The following is a 23145-nucleotide window of genomic DNA, read 5'->3' on the forward strand; positions in this document are numbered from 1 at the left end:
ACCAGAATGGGGTACCTTAGTAGAGAATTTGGGGACATTACCCCATAACAGTGTCAGCAGCAGATCCTCGCCCCATAACAGTGTGTCATGACCATATTTTTTGGTTAAAATTTTATTTTCCTATTTTCCTCCTCTAAAACCAGGGTGCGTCTTATGGTCAGGTGCGTCTTATAGTCCGAAAAATACGGTACTTCAGGAGTGCCATAATTCTGTCCTTGCAGGTCATCCTGGTATAGGCAATACCCTCCGACATGTAACTAGGAATTGTTGATGGCCAACCATAGTAAAAGACTGTAAGGAATATGTACTGGCCTGTGAAACTTGTGCTCGAGCCAAGGCACCCCTTGGCTCGAGCTTAACCATCCCGCTGCTGTGTCTGTTGAAACAATCGCTGCATAATCTCAAAGAGGAAGCTTTGAGTGCCCAGCATGTGGCTATGGAGACAGATTTCCCAATGTGTGATACTACCCAGCCCAGCCAATATTCTGAGCCAACATTAGGTGATGATGAGAAGGATGAGGAGGGAGAGGACTTGTTTTTCTGTGCTACTGAGGGGACTCTCAATGGTACACAGGTGACTCTCAACCCCAGCTTCATGTCTGTCCAGCATGGATTGGCTGGAGAGGAAAAGGCGAGTCAGCATGAGGAGAGGATTTGTATTGTTCCTCCTGGTGGGGACACAGTACCTTTGCCTGTTTGCAGCTTGGCCCACATGACACAGTTCATGTGTAAGCGTCTGTGTGATACACATTTTATCCAACAACCTGTACTAGTTGGCCACCTTTCTGGACCCACGGTACAAGTAGAAATTTCCTTCTCTACTTTTGGAGTCACCAAGGGGTTGCATAATGGAATTCTTCAAGAGAGGCGTTGTAGATTAGTTGCTGAAAACATCACTTTCAGACAATGCTGGAGGCAGAGTTACCATCCCTTTTCAACAACAAGGAGTAATGGGGAGAGACACAAACACCAGGTCCAACAGAGTTGGGGAGAAAATGTGCACAAACTGGGCCATTTTCAATAAACCTGCACATCAACAAGGGCTATCTGTGCCTGTAACAATGCCAAGGAGGGAGAAGTTGCAGAACATGGTCAAGGAGTACTTAAATGACCATATCTGTGTACGTTCTGACGCTTCAGTTCCCTTTAATTATTGGGTATCCAAGCTGAAAACTTGGTCCGATCTCTCCTTATACACCTTAGAGGTTTTGGCCTGCCTGGCTGCTAGTGTGATATCAGAGCGTTTTCTCAGTTTTGCTGGGGCAATCATCACTGATAGGCACACATGCCTCTCCACAGAAAATGCAGACAGACTTACTTTGATTAAATTCAACAAGGACTGAATTTCTCCACAGTTTGTAATCCATCCAGATGAGACCAAGCCAAACTAAATTCCCCCAAAATGTTGATTTTGACTTTTGCTGTTAACGTCCACCCATTCCCATATAAAGCCATTTCCTTCCTGCGATAACCATGACTCAGTCCATAGGTCTAATTTTTGTAAACTATGCACATTGTGCAGTGGTGGACAAACCTGGACAGTACTCCTACTCCAGCCTAACTACTATTTGTCATTGGAGGCTCTTGTGATGATGACTCCATGAGTCAAACATGACTCAGGCTAATTTTTGTAAACAATGCACATTGTGAACTGGACAAACCAGGACAGTAGTTCTACCAAACTAATATTTGTCATTGGAGACCTTTGTTGCGGGTTGTCTCACATTGTGACTGAGCTAGGGTATACATATTCTATAGAAATCTACTGTCAGTCACAATAGCTGGCAAAAAAAACATCCCTGGGTTGTCCCACATTGTGACTGAGATGGGGATACATATTCATTAGCAATTTACAGTGACTGTTGATGAACAACTGATGGCCCTCTGAAATCTTGAATAGAGGGCCACAACTACTACACTAGTCCTACGCAGATAAAGTTTGTCATGGGAGGCCCTTCTCATGGTTTCTTCTTGTATCTGTGACACAGCCCCAGGAGTCATTTTTAGAAATCCGATGCAGATTCTGCACTGGACCAAGGACTAGAGTATCAACAAGTCTTCTCTTCCTATATAATCTAGGAAATATTGACAATAAATATCTCTGAGCCATTTGGAAGAGCTTCTCCAACCCATCCTGAAGGTGGGCACCATATATCCTTTGTCCATTCACTTGCACAAGTGATATATTTGTGCTCGTCATCCAGTTGACTAGTGCAGTTTTATTTTTTCTGTTGGCAGAGATCAGCAAAACCTGAGGATTGCAGGCTGCAGTCACTGCTTCCTTCTTGTACTCCATGTCGCTTGCCCTTCTTCTCTGTAGTCTCTGCCCTTAAATGAGTTAAATGAAGGATTGAGGTCCCTACGATATGGAGAAGTGAGGGCACTCTTGTGGCGCTCTGAACAAGCCAGGACATCACAAGCACAGCACCAACACACCCCACACTCCCGGTCAGGCACACCGAAGTCAGACAAAAACCCTTGTTGCCTTCCTCCAGGGGCTGATGTCCACACCAGGGGGGTGGGCCAGGCGGTTGGCCCCACCCACTGAGGAGTTCACAGTCCTGGAGGCGGGAAAAGTAAGGAGTTGAGTGTTGGAAGTAAAAGTGGAAGGAGGGAAGTAGCAGTTGAGCAGACAGAAGTTGGTCCGGGTGTGTGGCCCGGACGGATCAGCATGGTTGGCAGACGGTGGTGACCGTCTGCAGGAGTGGCCTATTGGAGCTAACCGTAAGGACCGTGGACGGGCGGTGGCCCGGCGGTACTGGACCGGTACGCAAAGAGAAGCCAGCACCATCCGGCAGGGGCTTACGGACCCCGGCAAGGCTAGGAGTTATCGTGAATTTGCCAAATCCGTTAGCGAAGGGAACCTCCTGGGTTTCCCAGCAGCCAAGTCCCATCAGAAGGCAACAGTCCAACCGAGAGAGGGAAACACAGTCACCGTCAAGGCTAAAGTTCCCAGGTCCAGAGCCTGTGGGCAAAAGGGGCTCCTTCAGCACCCATCCAAGCTGGGGAGCAGGTTACCGGTGGGAACCCATTGGAACCGTACACGTTACACAGGTGCAGGGAAAGGCAGTCACCATCAACCTGCCGGGAGGAGAAACACCGCAGCCGTCTGTGGGACCCGTCCATCCAGCCGTGTGTTTTACCGAGAACTGTGTCCTCATCATTGGCTGAGTGAGTACCACCGTGCCGTGTGGCACAGCGCTGCCCCCGCAACCCTGCACATCGCCAGGCCCTGTAACCCGCCTGCCATCCATCCCTACCCCATCACCGGGCCCCGGGACAACCAACCCCCTACCCACGGAGGGGAGAACTAACATCCAGGCTGCTCCCAGTCATCGCTCCAGGGATCCCTGTCCAGAGCAGCGGTGGTGTCACCAATATCACCACAACCGTGGGTGGCGTCACGAACAATAACGAAATCCCCACAATCCAATCCCCACCCTTTTCACTCACGGGCGAGGAGCGCCGCTCGAGTCCCCGGGATCCGGCCCACCGCTCAAGCCACCACCGAGCAGCAGCAGCCACAGCAGCAGCGGCCGGACCCGATTAGTGGGAGAGCACAGCGTCCCCTCCTCCGCCTGCGACACTCTCAAATGTACAGAAGAAGGCACTCCAAAATTTATAGAGGAGGGCCCTTCCAAACATATATGTTACAGGGCCACCTGAGAGCTCTTACCAAAGTCAGGTTTCCAGATACATGCAAGTCCTCAACTTGAATTGAGGACTGCAGAATGACATGGAGGAGGAGGAGGGTAATGCCCAACGCTACAATGGGCGCATTGTAAACTGCTATGGAATATGTATTCCATTATCTGAGTCACAATGAGAGAGGGATCGCCCAAATGTATAAGTAAGAGCAGTCCCTCCCAAATGTATTTTCCTGGGCCACCTCTGGCACAGCTGAAAACATGATCTGTCATCACATTAGAATAAGGAGAGGTGCGTTTAGTGTATCAGGCAGCAGAAAATGCTAGTAGTACTGCTTAGCATTTGGCAAGCCCACTAGCAATGTATTAATGTGGGTGATGTGGATGGCACAAGCCAAGCTGTGACACAAAAATAGTGGGAAAACAGGAGCGGTAAAAAACCCCCAAAAGTTCCAATCCCGGCCCCATTCGCCCCTTTGAAAATTAAAGGGTTAAAAAAATATATTATATTATATATATAAACACATATTTGGTATCGCCACTTTCAGAAATGCCCGATCTATCAAAATATAAAATCAATTAACCTGATCGGTAACGATGTAGCCACAAAAAAATTCCAAATGCCAAAATTACATTTTTTGGTCTCCACAAATTTTATGCAAAATGCAATACCAAGCGATCAAAACGCGGTACATATATACTGGGGGAACAGGAGAGGCATTTAGTGTACCAGGCAGCAAAAAAATGCTAGTAGTACTGTTTTGTATTTGCAAACCCACTAGCAACGTATTAACGTGGCTGATGTGGATGGCACAAGCCAAAGTGTGACCCCCAAATATAGCGAGGAAACAGGAATGCTGCATTTATTGTATCTGGCAGCACAAAATGCTAGTAGTACTACTTTGTATTTGCAAGCCCACTACAACGTATTAATGTGGCTGATGTGGACAGCACAAGCCAAGCTGTGACCTTCAAAATAGCGGGGAAACAGAAATGGGGCGTTTAGTGTATCAAGCAGCACAAAATGCTAGTAGTACTGCTTTATATTTGCAAGCCCACTAGCAACGTATTAATGTGGCTGATGTGGACAGCACAAGCCGAGCTGTGACCTCCTAAATATTGCGGAAACAGGACCGCTGCGCTTAGTGTATCAGGCAGCACTGACATTTCGCCTCACACACCATGCTACTGGTTAGCTCAGTAAACCAGAGTTGTCATGACGATGACCCAGGGTTGTCATGGCAGTGACATATCTCCCAAGTTTTGAAGAACAGAAAGAGGGACAGCAGCAAATTTTGACCACGCCCCTAGTGAAACCCCAAGCCACAGCCATTTGGCAGTAAAGGGTGTTTAGTAGACACCCTAGACTGTTCATTCATTCATAGCAGCCAGACCTTTCTCATATTTATACAAGTGTCACTATATGACATGTTGCTGTTTTCTGTCTGTAAGGCCATATTCACACGTTGCATAAATCTTGTGTTTTTTTATTTTCGGCAGGTGTCTGTACCAAACAACAAAAAAATGCAGATGTGAAGCCACATTTTTAATTGTTTTTCTAATACAGAAAAGCTTTGATTCTGCAGTTATAAAAGTAAATGCAGTTTTCTCCATGCGATTTTTTTTTAAGGTCCACATAGAAGCGTATTTTCATGAAATCACATCCACTTTGCTTGGACATTTAAACACAGCAGAATTTATGCACACAAAAAAATGCAGCATTTACGCTACATGTGAACACGGACTAAATGTCCATGCAAAGCGGATGTGACTACATGAAATCTCCACCAGCTGACCATCTTAGACGCTGCTGAACTGTGCAGTTTTGGTGTTTTTTCTTCTCTATACCCTTCTTTGTGGAGCCTGAAAAAAACTGCAAGCGAAATGTCATTGCATTTTTAAACGTAGAATCAAAGTTTTTCTGTAGTATTAAAAAAACATTAAACACTCAGATTCGAATCTGCACCAAACGTATCAAATATTGGGTAGACACATAAAAAATGCAGCAAACACGCAATAATCAGAGAAGATTGTTATTGTATTGTGTGGTGCAGGTTTATGCTACGTGTAAACATGGTACAAAAAATGGAGCATTTACGCTACATGTGAACATGGTAGAAAAAATGCAGCATTTATGCTAAGTATGAATACGGCCTCAGCAATACATTTTTATTACATTTTTCATGGGTTTAATACAGAAAAATAATCAATTGCACCATGTTTTTATGCCATTTACCGATCCCCATAAATAATCTGATCGCTGTGTTGTTAGGGTCATTACAATTACAGGGACACCAAATATGTCCATGTTATTTGCTTATTTGTGATGTTTATTATTTTATAAAAAAAAAGCGCACTCAAAATTACATTGTTCTAATTTTTTGTATTATTTTTAGGAATTTTTTTTAGAATAGAAAATCTTTTTCTCTTTCCCTCTAGAATACAGGATATAGAGATGCTGCACTGTACAATGGACCTCTATATCCTGTGTAACCTGTGGAGTCAGAGGCTGCAATGCAGGTTCATCTATACAAAATTATTCCTCTGACATCATCAGAGCTTGAGGCTCAACTGCTAGGGCTTCTGTAACATGTTTGAAAGTTGCTGGTTTGATTCCAAGGGTGGGTAAAAATAAAAAAAATGTTTTTATATATATTTTTGTCTCATTTCTTTATAGTAGTTTTATAGGAACAACATAATCTGATTTTTCCTTCAGCTACATAGATATGCAATATATATATATATATATATATATATATATATATATATATATATATATATATATCTATATCTCTATGTAGCTGAATAATTTTCTTCAGGCTTCTCGGCCTGCAATACAGGTCAAGATTATCAAATCCTCTTATACCTTGCAGTACAGGTGGCATTGGCTCAATGGCAGAGCTGCTGCCCATAGACAATAACTCACAAACTCATGAGTTCTAGTCCTATCCATGGAACTCAGAGCAGATGAAAATTTAATTTATGCACCGAACTGAGTTAATTTATTCACTGTACTGAGAGGAGGAGCTGGGACAAGAGCAGTTAACAACAGGGAGTGAGCCCTCAAATCGGGACAGTTCCACTGAATGTGGGACGGTTGGGAGGTATGGCAGTGATTGGGTCCATGTAATCACATTATAGGGACCCGATCGCCTGGGAGAGGTAAGTGATCTTCTCCCTGCCTCCTTAATGCTGCACTCAATATTGAGCTCAGAATTTAGGGGGTTATCCTGCTGGGAGCAATGCGAGCACCGCTCCTGGCTACAAGATAAGCCAGAGACTTAGTGGCAGGAACCCCCATAATCGCCATGGTGACATTGGTCGTAATGGCACTGACTTTCATGACATACCCAGTATGTCCAAAGAGCATAATTAGAGGGCACTCAAGTACCCTCCATTTAGTACACAAAATGCCATAGATGGATTCAACCAAACGCCATGCCTTTACAAGTCTGTAATTTAATATGCTGCGTTCATGTGAAGAAAGAGGTCTGGCAATGCAATGCACAGATGAGGGCAATGCGGTAGTGACTTACAAGTATATTTATTATTAAACAACCTAGGTATGGCTCAATCCAAAAGAATTAATAAGCAATACAATGGGTCACAGAAGACTCAACTTGCATGAAAGAATATGCATAAATACGTACAGTGATACCTCGGTTTTAGTTGATAATCCGTCTGAATACAATCAATGAAAATCGAAACCGACTAAAACCGAAGCAATTATTTCCATAGGAATCAATGTAAATCCAATTAATCCATTTTAAACAGTCTAAAATACATACAAAAAACACATTTTATAGGGAATAAAGATCGTGATTAATACTAAAAACAATAAGAAATTAAGATAAAAGGAATATTAAATGAATATAAAATACTAATGTAAAGAATAAATACATTTTATTTTACATTTCTTACATACATTTTGAAACTGACAAGCTGGGTGACACTCACATAATGCCACACAGGGCAGGAGAATGCATGGATCACCCTTTGTTGTTGCAAAAATAGCAGCATAGTTACGTGGACATGCAGACAAAACCAGACGAAAAACGAGGCAATCAACGAAAACCGAGGCAAATTTTTAGTGGAAAAAATCAACGAAAACCGAAACCAACGATAACCGAGATCAACGAAAACCGAGGTATCACTGTATTTAAAAACTTTTAATAGTACTAACACTGCGGTATTCACTACCATCAGACTCCTGTGTTTGGCCGTGTCACGGTCTAACAAAGCCGGTTACAGAAAATTTAATTGAGTGAGAAACCTATACTTCAAAAATAATAACTTACATTTGGTCGATAAGATCCCCAGCAATGCAGTCAAACTTAGGAACTTAACATCACCAAGTACAGCACAGCTAAGCAGGAAGCAACAGCTTGGCCCACTCAAATTGGTCTTCTCTACTTGATAGTGCAGTCTGGAACTGGGGTATCTTGCCAGGAGACATTTTTTTTATCCCTGACCTCGCGGTCTGGAACTGGGGGGGGGGAGGGTGATCTTAATATTCAATGCCCAGTGTTCTCGGCTTGCCTGCAGCATCAAGACCCTAGAACTTGAACGACATAGTTTGTGGCTTGACCATGAAGTCGGGGCTCTCAGGTACATCTACTGGTGTCATTTATAGTTTTTCTACAGGTCTCGATTACAGTTCTGCTCCAGGCGCAGGTTTCAGGCTCCTATTGGCATGGGTCACACATCTTCCTTTCTACTTAGGTCCAAGATCTTCCTCTCAACTCACATTTTTTAGGGGATCTAGCCACTTTTGGACCCTTATGCGATTTTAGGGCTATAAACCCAATTTACTAACACCTGTTCTTACAGATGTGGGTTTAACTCTGCATCTCCTGGCAAAAAAAATGCACTGAAACTGAATATGTCTGCAACCAAAATGTCTGCAACCAAATACTGAATGTGCACACATCGCCTAATCTGGTAGCAGGTCCAACTGAGTTCACTGAGAACAGTGTGGTGCCCCTGAGGCTTCAATTGCCACAGGGTACTGCATCTCACTTAAGGTGCAGTACTTACCCCGGGTAAAGAAGAGGTTAATTGCTGGTGTTTAGCACTTATACAACATTTACACAAACATCCAGTTAGTGAGCCAGTCAGTTACACAACTCAGGAAGTCAGCCAGCCTGGGCAACAGCCTGGGAGGTGGGGCAGCACTGGGGAAGCTACAGAACACACAGGAAATCACTTCAGAATAGTCTGGGAAACAGAACAACACGGTCGCTGGAGATTGTGCTTAAGAGCTTCTCCAGCTAGGACCGGCCCGACTGGAAGAGGCAGGAGACGACTGGGTGAGCTGGAGAGACAGAGGAGAAACACGGTTGCTGAGGAGAGAGCTTCATTGCTCCCTCAGAACCAGCGCAGAGCAGGGTGCAGAGCCCTAGGGTGGAACATACTCCATGTTGGACTACCAGAATCTACAGGACAGGAGGATTGTATGTCCCTCCGGCCCAGCACAGTGGCACATAGGGCCCGGGGTCAGGATTATGGTCAGGCCCCACAGCGGACCAACATCACCTGCATACGGGATGGTAGCAGAGTTACAAGAACACCGGGGTCCCCAAGTAGCTTCAGTCCACGGGGATCCAACACAAAGCACAAGGAGGAAGGTCTCTCTGTTCACATCACCTGTGAATAAAAAAGACCTTGACCAGCGCCTGTTGCCTCAGTCTATCACTACCCGTGCCAACGACCAACTATCATCCCCTAATCCTTGCTGCGATACCACCAGCCCCGGAGGACAGCATTCGCAGCGGCAGCTAATCCCTGGCCACATACCACAGGTGGCGTCAAGAGACAAACTTCCATTCCATCATCCCATTCCAATCCCCCTTTTATTGTACACCTCGGGGCCACGAAGCCGGGCAGGGCCACCCGTGATATCCCCAGACTCGACATCACTGGCCCGGCGATGAGTGGATGCTACAACTGCACGGTACCCCAGAGTGTGAACTCCAGTGACATGACTGTCGGATTGCGAGAAACGATGGTACAGCAGTCCTACAATCCGGTAGGTGTGAGTCCTGGAAACCTTAAAAGAGCCTTTAAGAGAGCCTTTAACACTAGAACTACTGGACTCGTGACACCTATATAGAAATACATGGTGCAAAGTAGTCAAAATGACTACCTCAGTAGTTCTAGTGTTGAACCTTTGAGCCTTTGAACCCTGGCATTCCCAGCTGTTGGGACATCTAGAGGCTGTGAACTCTGATAACATTTCACAGCCTCCAGATATCCCAGCAGCTGGGAACTCAAGGAATGTTAAAGACTCTCTTAAAGGCTCTCTTACATGCCCCGTTAAAGTTACCGGGTTGACAGCTGCCACAAAACCAGGTGGCTATGGGTTTTGGTAACCTAAAGGTTACCAAAGTGTTAGATTCTCCAATGTGAACAGCGTCTGATGTCACCATGACAGTCAGCAAGTTTTGTGTGTACCTTTCCCAAAATTCTCTGGACAGCACACAATTAAAAAGAACAGATTCAGTGTTGTTGAAACACAAATTATATGGCATATTTGCTGAAAGTTAAAAACCTCTATGCAGCAAGAAGAATAGGATATGGGGATCTCCCAACAATATGTATGTGCACTCTGCATCTGACCACCCATCTGAATCATCCACAGGTATGTCTGTTTCTTGAATAGAATATTCCTCACATTCATTGATCCCAATTCATACTCGTGTATCTGTCTATCTGGGTATGTGTGTGACGCCCTGGCAAAACCAGGTAGTTACAAATAGGCTCCCACATAACACCTTCCCTCATTAGGAAACACACAGCCAACCAGTACACCCTAGTCACCCCCCTTATGGAAAGACAGACACACCAGTGGGCGTGACCAGGTGGTTGGGACACGCCCACCCTGGGGTCCAGACAGCCCGGGGCGGGAAAAAACAGCAAGTTTTAGAGTTCAAGGACAGAGGAGTGTGGAGTGGAGGTCAGGCCTGTGTGTCAGGCCTGAAGCTGATGGACAGGTACCAGGGTAGGAGCCCTGGTGCCTTGGCTAGGAGGCTGATGGTGGTCTCCGTCAGCAGGAGACGGGAAGACGGCTCGGTGGAACCGAAGTGGAGTGGGCCAGGGTTGGAGCCCATTGGTGCCGACATGGGGAACCGACCCGGAAACCGTAGCACAAAGGGGGTACTCGGACTCTGAAGCCAGGAACCAGAAACAAGTGGAACTGGTTAATTAACCGATTGAGGCCAGGACTAGAGGTCATGTCCCACCCAAAGTCCCTCATAGAAGAAAACAGCCCACCGATTAGGGATAAGAGGTCACCGCCAGGGCCCATAGAGCCCACGGGCCAGCGTCTGTGGGCACAGCTCCTTAGGCCACATCCAGCCGGGAGCAGACTCCTGAGTTTTATACTGGGAAAGTCCACCTTACACAACGGTGCAGGAAAAGGATAGAGACCACCAGCCGGGTGGGGGATCCCGAATGCAACCGGCCACCGCCACCTTGGTTTACCAGAGACTTGTGTGTTTTATTAACTGTGAGTACACCTGCACCCCCTGCGGTCGTCATTCCCCCTACACCACAGTCATCGGGTCCTGAGGCGACCATCCCTGCCCACGGAGGGGTTAACAACTTGCTGCACAACATCTCCCCTGGGTGCCCCGTAACAGCAGTGGTGGTGTCCCACCTCACCACACACCGTGGCTGGCGTCACGAACCTATTATGGCCTAGCCCGTACATCTACATCCCCCATTTTATTCGGCATGTCCGCGAGACCCTCGAGCCACCACCCCTGAAGGTCCGGGCCCGAGCAGCGTCGGCTGCTGGCACGGGGGCGGCACACCCCGAAACTTGGCGTCACGAACAGGATACTTACCCATCCACTTACCTTGTGGATGTGCGCCTTGTATTGGACAGTTAGCGGTGATCCGTTGTGATGGGAGAGTGCCGGCCGGCACTGCTCCCGGGAGCAGCGGTAATACCTGCTATACCACCTCCATCCCGATGGAAGTCCAAAGCTCCGGGATGCATTGTAGCTGGTCCCAGAATGCTGGTCCCCGGGCGCCCAGTGAGCCATACGGGTCCATGCAGCAGTGGTAGTGGTTCACGGCTGCCCACAAGTTCAGTCCCCGTTGGGACCGTCTAATGTCCTGTTTGCAGTTATAAGTTAAAAATAAAGACAATGGCTGAGAACATGCAGGCCAACCCATAAACTATTGGGCCTTGTAAATAGCCCCAGACCGACCTTTTCACCAAACTGCGGTCTCTGGAGAGGCTGATTGGAGGACGGGCCTGCGATAGAGTAGGCCGAGGGCCTGTCACCAACGAAACCGGTGACTACCCTCCGGGTTAGGGGTCCCCTCGATGTGGGGCCCTTGAAAAGGACTGCCGAGTAAGGAACTGTTTACCCGGCCCGTTTGGGCAACACTCAGACCTAGCCTGGACTTGGGCAAGGGGTGCCAACCTGTGTTTTAGTGGTGGCACCAGGGCTAGGTTGTTTTGGGTGGGTGAAGTGGAAAGGACCCAGTCCGTCCCGTCCCGGTTATGTATGTGCAACGTTTAAGCAACCTGCCTCCCGTAAGGGAAGAAAAAAAAATATTCTTGAAATGTAAATATGTTGTTATATTTGTAAAATGTTTTTACCCGTTTTATCTCTTTGCAGTAAAAATAAACCGGTGGTGGTTGGACAGCCCGCGGACGGTCTGTGTTTAACCAAAGGGGAATGTGACGCCCTGGCAAAACCAGGTAGTCACATCTACGTCCCCCATTTTATTCGGCGTGTCCGCGAGACCCCCGGGTCCGGAGACCCTCGAGTCACCAGCCCTGAAGGTCTGGGCTCGAGCAGCGTCGGCTGCTGGCACGGGGGCGGCACATCTGTATTTCCTAAACAGAATATTCCTCACATCTATTGATTCAAATTTACCTTGAATGTATGTGTTCAAATGCATCTTTCTATCTCCTGTCCCTTCTGTGCACCAAGCTTTCTGTAGTACCAGAAGTTTGCTGCATCAGAGTTACCCTTGGCTCTGCCTTCTTCTTCAAACCCCATATCCAAGCTTTTGCTACCCCTTGCCAACTCAAAAATATTTCCAGAATCCATCCTTTCCTCAACCGTGAATCTACTGAAATGTTAGTGCATACCCTCATCATCTCCAGTCTCAAATACTGTAATATCCTCTTATCCTCTGGAAGTCTGCTCCCCAAGATACATGATTATCTCCCACACCTTTTAGATGGAACTTAAGGCTATGTGCGCACGTTGCGTTTTTCCTGCGTTTTGGCTGCGTTTAAATCTGCAGAGTGTCATTGTCAAAATGCATGCGTTGTCCTTTCCCAGCAAAGTCTATGAGAAGTCAGCAAATTCAATGCGCACCTTGCTTTTTTAAACGCAGTGTTTTGGATGCCAAATATTTGACAAAATCGATGCATTTAAAAAAGCAGCATATCACTTCTTTTGTGCGATCCATCCATTGAAATCAATTTTCCATCCATTGAAATCAATGAGGTGTGTCAAAACGCAACTAAAATGTTTAGCTGTGCACTTGCACTGCATTTTTGTTGCATTCTGCATGCTTTTTTCACAAACAAAACGCAGGTCTTTCAGTCTGTCTCTCTCTCGATGTTAAGCCTGCTTTACACGGGGTGACGGATTGTGCGATTTCACAATCGATCGTACCCGCCCCTGTCTTTTGTGCATCACGGGCAAATCGCTGCCCGTGTCGCACAAAGTCGTGAAACCCCCGTCACACGTGCTTACCTGCTGAGCGACCTCGCTGTGGGTGGCGAACGTCCACTTCCTGAATGGGGAGGGACGTTCGGCGTCACAGCGACGTCACACAGCGGCCGGCCAATAGAAGCAGAGGGGCGGAGATGAGCGGGATGTAAACATCCCGCCCACCTCTTTCCTTCCACACTGCTGGCGAGAGCCACGGGACGCAGGTAAGCTGTGTTCATCGTTCCCGTGGTGTCACACGGAGCGCCGTGTGCTGCCACGGGAACGATGAACAACCTGCTGCAGGAAAAATAAACGATATTATGAAACTGAGCGACGAGTACATGACTCACGATTTGTGAGCGATACTGCGTCACTCAGAGGTTTCACACGAGACGACGTCGTGTACGATGCCGGATGTGCGTCACGAAAACCATGACCCCGACGATGCATCACACTATCCGTCGTCTCGTGTAAAGCACCCTTTAGTCTCTCTCTCTGTCTGTCGGTCTCTCTCTCTCTGTTGGTCGTTCTCTTCCTCTCTCTGTCAGTCTCTCTCTCTATATCGGTCAGTCGGTCTCTCTATCTCTGTCACAAAGCTCTGGCGGCTTCTCCAGCTTTTGAAAATGCCGGCCGCTCATTATTCCATCTCGTATTATATGATTCCTCCACCCACCGCCACCCATGATTGGCTGCATTCAGACGAGCCCCCACACTGAGTGACAGCTGTCTCACTGCAACCAATCACAGCCGCCCGTGGTCAGGTCTATATCGTGCAGTAATATAAATAAATAAATAATTTTAAAAAAAAACGCCGTGCGGTCCCCCCAATTGTGATACCAGCCAAGGTAAAGCCACATGGCTGAAGGCTGGTATTCTCAGGAAGGGGAACCCCACGTTATGGGGAGCCCCCCAGCAATATCAGCCAGCAGCCGTCCGGAATTGGCGCATCCATTAGATGCGACAGTCCCGGGACTCTGCCCGGCTCATCCCGAATTGCCCTGGTGCTATGGCAATCGGGGTAATAAGGAGTTAATGGCATCCCATCGCTGCCACTAAGTCCTAGGTTAATCATGGCAGGCATCTATGAGACAAGGGTCAACAAATCAAAATATCAAATAACATAGTCTCTACAATTTATCGATCAAATATTTGGCATATTTTGTCATCAAATTTGCTCCTTCCCCTTCTTCGTCAATGTATATTTCCATTATTCAGTCTCCACTACCCCCCTTCAGCATTCCTTGATAACTTGTTATAAACTTTACTTATAAACACTATCCCTCCAATCCCCCCCTCCAATCTCCATGCGACACAACCCAGAATTTGGCCAACTATACTTTCAGCTCGCACAGGGACCCTGACAGGTCTTCCTTCATTTACCATTCCGAAGACACAAATGTGGACATTATTTGTATTATTTCTTCTCTAGAACATATAACGCTTATGAAGTTTCTCCATTTACTGAAAAATTTTGCTGTCATCCTTTCTTTACACCTCTCCACCATCACCTTCTCCAACATGAGCGTTTTTTTCAATTGATTAACAAGTTCTTCTTTTGTTGGTATTTCCTTCACCAGCCACTTCTGAAGAATAGCCCCTTTACTTATCATTGCTATATCATGGAAAAGATTCGGTAACTTGTCTCCCCCTTTCTCTCCCTCCTCCCGATGCTGATAGTGAAATAACCAGACCATTGGTTCCAACTCTACATTTCTATTCCATATTTTCCTCACTACCCCTTGGACTTGTTTCCAAAATCTTTCAATCCTTTCGCACTGCCATATCCCATGATATAGATCTGTTTTTTCCTTACCACAATTTGGACAACTCATCATCTTATCTGGATGTCTTGCATTCAGTATAGTAAATCCATAGATAGCTCTATGTATGATCCTGAATTGGGTATCTCTTAAGTTCTCATTCACAATCTTCTTTCTCATCACCATCCAACCATTCAAAATCTTCTCCTCCACCTCTTGATCTCCCAACTGCTTTGCCCACCCTTCCAACATTCTTCCTGATATGTTAGGGACTAACACTTCTCTCATATTTCCATAAAGACTTGATATATTTGTGGCATGGATGTCCCTTAATATGATCGCATCCATCTGATTTGCCTCATATTCGTTAGTTATGTTGTATAGTTTCTTCATTATCCCTTGTTTCACCTGTTCAAACTGGAGAGTCTGGAATGGGCACAAGTCATACTTTGCTCTCAACTCCTCACACGTCATCCATCTCCGTTCTGTATCATGCATCAGGTTTTTTAGAGTTCCAATCCCTTTTTCCCTCCATTCTTTAAAGAGATAATTTTCCCTTCCCTGTGGAAAGTCAGGACAATCCCATATATTAAGGAATTTGGAGATGTTGCAGGCTAACCCGAACTTTTTCCTAACCGCCTTCCAAGTAATCACTGTGTCTCTACAAATCAGTGAGTGTTTAATGTTGGGCGGCAAATTTGGAATGGAGATATGTAGGATTGAACTCAGGTCCCAAGGTTTACAAAATTCAGCCTCTATATCCCAGTCAGAATACCTACTTGTTCGTCTAATCCAATCGACTACATGTCTTAAGATACAGGCCAAATTGTACCCCCTGATGTTAGGTAGTCTGATCCCTCCATTTTCCGTTGATAACATTAGCTTTTTGGCACTAATCCTCGGCCTATATCCCTTCCACAAAAAACGTGAGAACGCTTTTGTCAATCTGTTCACATCCGAGTGTTTAAGAAGCAATGGGATTGTCTGCATTGGATAGAGAAGCTTGGAAAAGCTTATCATTTTTATTAGATGATTTCTTCCCAGAAGAGTCAATGGCAAATTTGCCCAACCTTGCAGTTCACGTTCAATTTTCTCGATCAAAGGGAAATAATTTAATGAATATATGGTCTTAGTATCCCTCCCAACCTGTACTCCCAAGTATTTTATTGTATTTCTAGCTATTGGAATGTCACATAATGCACCCCTCTCCCCCTTTGCTCTCTTTCCGTCCAAGAAGAGAATTTCACATTTGTTTTTGTTAAGTCTAAACCCTGCTAACCTCCCAAACTCCACAATTTGTTCTATGACTCTACTCAATTGCGTTTTAGGTTTGCTCATGAACAGGATTATATCGTCAGCAAACAAGGCTGAGTGCATTGACTTCCTCCCTACCTTGATCCCTTCAAACCACCCCCCCTCATTCAAACATCTAGCCAGTGGTTCAAAGCCAAATTAAACAATAATGGTGACATCGGGCATCCTTGTCTGGTTCCCTTCATCAAAGGAAATGTTTTTGACAGAAATCCTGGGGTACTCACTCTTGCCTGAGGATTTGCATAAAGGACCCTCACAAAATTCCTAAAAGCTCCGTGTGAGCCCAGGTGATCTAACACCTGTTCCAGCCATGACCACCTCACATTGTCAAAGACTTTCTCCGCGTCCAAGGTGATCAAGGCTGGATGCCCCTCCCCCACTTCTCTTTTCTGCTTTACTACATCAATTGCTAGCATTACTTTCCTAATGTGAGTCACCACTGAACGTCCTTTAACAAAGCCAGCCTGGGGGAGATCTATAATCTCTGGCAATACTGCTGCTAACCTATTTGCCATCAACTTCGCTAAAATTTTTAGGTCGTGATTAATCAGCGAGATGGGCCTATAACTAGATGGGTCTTCTAAACTCTTTCCTCCATTAGGAATGAGCTTTATATAGGCTGTATTAAGTGTACCCGATATTCTTTCCCCGTCCATTATCTTATTGAATAACTCTGTTAGTATAGGTGAGATTTGATCCTTCATAATTTTGAAAAAACTGCCGCTAAAGCCATGTGGTCCCGGGGCCTTTGTTGTTTATAACTCTCCTATAACCTGTAGCACATCCTCCTCCGTCACCTCTTTATTCAGAGCCTGTAAATTTTCCTTCGTGAGCGTAGGTATTTTTGTTCCTTTTAACCACTCATTTCCTTCTCTCCTATCATCTAACCACTCCTCTTTATATAAACCTGCATAGAAGTCACCAAGAATGTCATTTATCTCTTTGGGATCTGTTGCTTTACTCCCCACAGCGTTTCTCAGTGTCATAATATGTGTCATCGGTCGTCGTCCCCTTGCCATATTTGCCAATAACTTCCCTGCCTTGTTCCCAAAACGATTCAACTCTGCCTCTTGTTGTGTCCTATACATACCTTCTTTCCTTTCTACCCAGATCTCAAAATTGCCCTTCGCTTCCACCCACTTTGCTTTTGTCACCCTTGATGGTTTTTCTAAGAAGTCAGTGTATGCTTCCCTGACTGCCCGGCTAGCCTCCTGAAACTTTACTTGTGCCTGTCGTTTCGCCTTTGTCGTATATCCTATCACTTTTCCTCTCAAAACTGCCTTAGCCGTCTCCCAATACAATAGTGTTTCCCCACTGTGCTCCAGATTCGTCAATGTATAATCCACCCACCATTCTCTCACTATTCTATGGAAGTTCTCGTCCAAAGTCAAGAATGAGGGGAAGCGCCATATATAATCCTGTCCTCTCTGAACTTTGTCAGCTATACTGACTACCACTGGGCTATGATCCGATATTACCATAGTCTCTATAACTATCTCTTCTACCCTCTGCAATAAATTCTCACTTGTCAGCCAAAGGTCAATCCTTGACCAAGAGTCGTGTGGGTGTAAATTCTCTCTCTTGCGGGTGATATAATCTCCAGAAATCCTGTAGTGTAGTTGTATTTAACAATGCTCTCGAGACTTCCGGCTCCTGCGCTGATCATGTAGGACACAGGACGCCTGAGCTCTGTCATTCCCTGCAGCTCTGACATATATACCGGACAACCCACCAGCCTCCCCCGCTCCATTCCACCGGTGAGTGAAGTTGCTACATGCAGGGAAGTTCATGGGGAGCCGTGGAGATAATTACTTGAAACAGCGCGGTGAATTTCGCTCTCCCCTTCCCTCTCAAGATCTGGCAGCGTGATAAAGATGGCGCCGGAGCCTGCCCTGCACTAAAATCAGATCTGTACACAGAGAGCAGGACGCAGCTTACCTTGCACTCACTCCCCCAGCACTAAGCAGTTAACCGGCAGCAGAATAATAAATCTCCTGGAGTCCTGATAAGATATCAGCAGCAAACAACACGCTACTGACAAGTTCTGCAAAGAGCTAAGAGTTAAAAAGCTGGGAATCCCTGGGCCCTTCCCCCATCTTGTCCAGACCTGTGCATAAGCAGGAGCTGAATCTCTAGGCATACAGACTCAGTGCAAAGCTCTGGAGAAAGTGAAAGAAGCTGAAGAAGGGAAGTTTAAACATACATCCCTGCAAAGTTTCAGGACAGTGAGAATTCATATAACTCTGGCAGGGGGGAGAAAGGGGTGAAAGTGAGAATAAACAAAAGGGGGAGCAAAATCAAGATTTGTCTGACAACCCACACTAAATCAGTGTCAAAACTTACGTCTCTTCATTCACTATTTGATGGAAAGATACCTGCTGCGCAGCAGCTCCAAAACACAAAATCCTCATACATCCAGCGTACAGTGTGAAAAAAAGATTGTGACTGCCCATACAGAATTAAGTGTCCCTCGGTCACCTGAAAATACTCATCAGATGGAGATGGAGGATTCCCCGGGGACCCCGGATGTATTCAAAACAGTGGAGGGTATGGATTATAAGCGTCTGGCTGATGAAGTCGCCAATCGTTTGCTACCTGACATCTCCGCTACAATTAAAGCATCAATAGCAAAAGCTCTCAGTGCCATACAGAACCAACTTGATGAGACGGTGGAACAGGTTGCGGCTATGGAAACCAAAATGTCGACGTTAGAGGAGGACTTCAGCTCTGACCACACTACAGTCATGCGTCTGGCTAGGGAGAATCTGACCCTGAGGGACCGTGTGGACGATCTAGAGAACCGCTCCAGAAGAAGCAATTTGCGCATTGTCGGCCTGCCTGAAACATACCTGGTTGGTGAGCTACGTACATTGTGTGAATCCACTATTCCTACAACCCTGGGAGTAGCAGGAAGGAGAAAAGTGGAAAGGGTGCACCGCATTGGTCCGCCAAGGAGAGGTGATGAGAGTGAACATAACAGACGCCCAAGACAAGTCATAATGAAATACTTGGACTTCTCCGATAAACAGGAAATATTACAGGCATACAAGAAATTGAAACATCCCTTGGAGGTGAAAGGCTCGCGCATCTTGCTCTTCGAGGATTTTTCTGCGGAGGTCACACGGCAGCGGAGGGCATTCTCATACATATGCTCTGCCTTATTTAAGAGAAATATACGCTTCCAGTTAAAGTACCCGGCAACGTTGATTATCAGACATCAGGATGGATCCTACAATTCTTTCTCAAGTCCAAAGGAGGCAGAGGCCTTTATTGAGCGGATCAGCAGTCCTCGTGATCTCAGGAATTCTCCAGGACCAGGGCGCAACGACTCACCGAACCAGAGAGTGACCAAAGGGAGCTCTGTGAAGCTCGCTACAGCTTCCCCGAAGGACCGGAGACAGCAAAACAAGGAACTTAAGGGAACCTGAGACAAATAGACAAATGTCGGATGTGTAAAGTTCAAGGTGGGACACCTGTTTTTGATTTAGGCTGGAGAAGCCGCAGTGGAAAAAGTTCAAGAAATCTGAGGCGGAGGAAAGGAAAGAGAACTTTTTTTTTTTTTTTTTTTCTTCCTTCTCTCTCTTTCTTTGTAGGTGGGACACTCCTTTATATTGGTTAAACGCTATAAGTATAAGGTTGACTGAGCTTGGAAAATGATCAGAAAAAAGTGAAGTCTGAGTATTATGGTATAGTTGGGGGGGGGAGGGGAGGGAGATGTTTGAAATGTTTGGGGATTTTGGATTCAAGTGAAGTAGCAAAGATTTTACACAGAGTTATTATTATTACTACTACTCTCACTATTGCAAGTGAGCACTATGTTCAATTGTCTAATTGGTTGAATTTTTTTTTTTTGGCAAGGGAGGGCAGCAAAAACATGGTAAACGAAAGGCAGGATTTCCATTTATTACATGTGCTTTATGAGAATAGTCACCTGGAATGTTAAGGGGTTACGTTCCCCCCAAAAAAGAATTAAGATATTACGCCACCTTAATCGCCTCAAACCGGACATTGCGCTCCTTCAGGAAACTCATCTGGAAGGTTCAGACATGCAGAGGATGGGGAAATTGTGGGTTGGAGGAGTCTATGGGTCATCTTCAGTTAAAAGGAAAGCAGGGGTTATTACATTAGTAAGTAGGAGATTACAACATCAAGTCCTGGAAACATATGCGGACACGGAAGGTAGGGTTCAGATGATCTCAGTGGAGATACCTGGAGGAATTTATAAAATCTTTAATATTTATGCCCCGAACGAAAACAACAAATCATTCTTTCAACGACTTGAGGCCAAAATTTTAGAACATGCCCATTTTAATCTAATAATTGGGGGGGATTTCAACTCGGTGGTATCTGTGCTAGAGGACAGGAAAAATGCTAAAGGCCCCCCAAATGTACCGCGCGGCCATGATAAAGTTATGCGTCCTCTGTTAAATGCCACGGCCTTATGGGATGCGTGGAGACTACTGCACCCTCAGGATAGGGAATTTACGCACTATTCACATGCTAATAGCTCCTGGTCTCGCATTGACTACTTTCTTATTTCAGGGAACCTGGTACGTGCGCTCCACTCAGCTACTATCCAGGATTTGGTGATTTCTGACCATGCCCCGGTGGTGCTAGACCTAGCAAACATTTATCCCAGAGGAACGGACTATCTGTGGAGATATCCTTCCTTCCTTAAAGATAACGAAGATTTTTCCTTGAAATTAAAGGAATGGTGGATGGAATTTATGGTACATAATGATCAACATAAAGACACACCTATGTTATTATGGGACACGGCGAAGGCAGTATTACGGGGCAGAACGATAGCACATGTTTCCTATTTGAAGAAAAAGGCTCATCTTAAATTTACTGAAACCTCCCATAAATTGAGGGAAGCATATACTTCTTTTCAAAAGCATCCTGATAGGGACCATAGAGATAGATGGGTAATAGCCCAAAGAGCTTTTAATGAGTGGGCGGAAAAACGGGAACAAATGGCTAGGTCAATGCAAGAAGCTACATTACATCGCTTTGGAAATAAAGCAGGGAAAATACTGGCCAACTTAGCGAAAAATAGGATTATAACTCAGGGACCCATGGAAATAAAAAATCAAAAGGGGGAGATACACAAAAACCCTAAGACAATAATTGAGACTTTAGGCACGTATTATAGAAACCTTTATTCGTCGGAAAAGCGAGACAAATTTCCTGATAATAATCTTTTATCTAAAGTGACACTACCTCGACTCACAGAAGAGCATGGCACTTTTCTGAATGCCAAAATTACGGGGGAAGAAGTATTGGGGACAATCAACTCCATGCATAATTATAAAGCCCCTGGCCCTGACGGATTTACGGGAGAATTCTATAAAACAGTAAAGGAAGAGATCTTACCTACATTACTAGAGCTGTATAATAGCATACTAGACGGTAATGCGTCTTTCCAAAATAATAACCGGGCATATATAAAATTGATCCCTAAACAGGGGAAGGACCCGAAGGAGCCGGGTTCGTATAGGCCCATATCACTTATCAACCTAGATATGAAGATAATGTCAAAGATTATGGCAAATCGTCTAGCTATAATTCTTCCCCAACTGATTTCCCCAGCACAGGCCGGTTTCATTCAGAAAAGATCAGGGACACTAAATATTAGAAAAGTTCTTCTTGTCCTGGATAGGGTTAACCTTCGGCCTCTGAAAGGAGAATCTCCCGCTTTGCTTACAATAGATGCCGAGAAAGCCATTGACAATATTGAGTGGTCATGGCTTTATAGAGTTCTAGATGAAATGCGTTTTTCGGGGTCATTTTATACCTACATTAGAGAAATTTACACAAATCCGAAGGCTCAAGTTTACATTCCAGGATATCTGTCAGCCCCTTTTCCGTTACTGAAAGGAACCAGACAGGGTTGCCCCCTTTCCCCATTACTTTTTAATCTGGCTCTGGAACCATTGGTACGATTGTTATCTACACATAGCACCTTCCAGGGTATTTCTGTAAATAATAGACAAATTCAGTCAGCTTTTTTTGCGGATGACATTTTGCTTTTCCTTTCGAATCCAGCTCAGCAGGTCCCCGAGATTTTACAAATTTTGCGAGAGTTTGGAGCGTACTCAGGCTTCAAGATTAATGCGTCAAAGTGCGAGCTCCTATACCTGGGAGGGACAAATGTTCAAACACGGGAGCAGAACCCTTTTGAAGGAATTACAGTGGCTAAGTCATATATCACATACCTGGGAGTTAAAATAGGTAAGGTTCCGGCAACCCTTTATAGTCTAAACTATCCACCCCTTCTGAGCCAAATAGAGCAAGATCTTAAAAGATGGCACGACCTTCCATTGAACATAATTGGTAGAGTCCACCTAATTAAGATGATGTCGATATCAAAATTAATGTATCATCTTCAAACACTTCCCCTGCTTCTCAAGCATAAAGATATTGTCCAGCTAAATAGAGCTTTTTCACACTTCATTTGGAGGGGGAAACGCCCTCGTATAGGGCTTAAGAAGCTGATGGCATCTAAGGTTCATGGAGGTCTGAGTTTGCCGAACATTCGGGGTTACAATATAGCCTGTTTGACTAGATATATATTGGATTGGATTAAAGGCTCTAGGCATTATTCAGCGTTGGAGCTTGAGAGAGACTATGCACAACCTTGGGATCTGGTGGCATTACTTCATACTAGGCAGGCTAATCTCCCAGTGAAAATCAAGCACTCTTCCTTATTTAAAGACACGATTGCAGCGTGGAAGG

The sequence above is a fragment of the Anomaloglossus baeobatrachus genome, chromosome 2 (genome assembly GCF_048569485.1).
Source record: "Anomaloglossus baeobatrachus isolate aAnoBae1 chromosome 2, aAnoBae1.hap1, whole genome shotgun sequence".
In the NCBI taxonomy this organism is placed as follows: Eukaryota; Metazoa; Chordata; class Amphibia; order Anura; family Aromobatidae; genus Anomaloglossus; species Anomaloglossus baeobatrachus.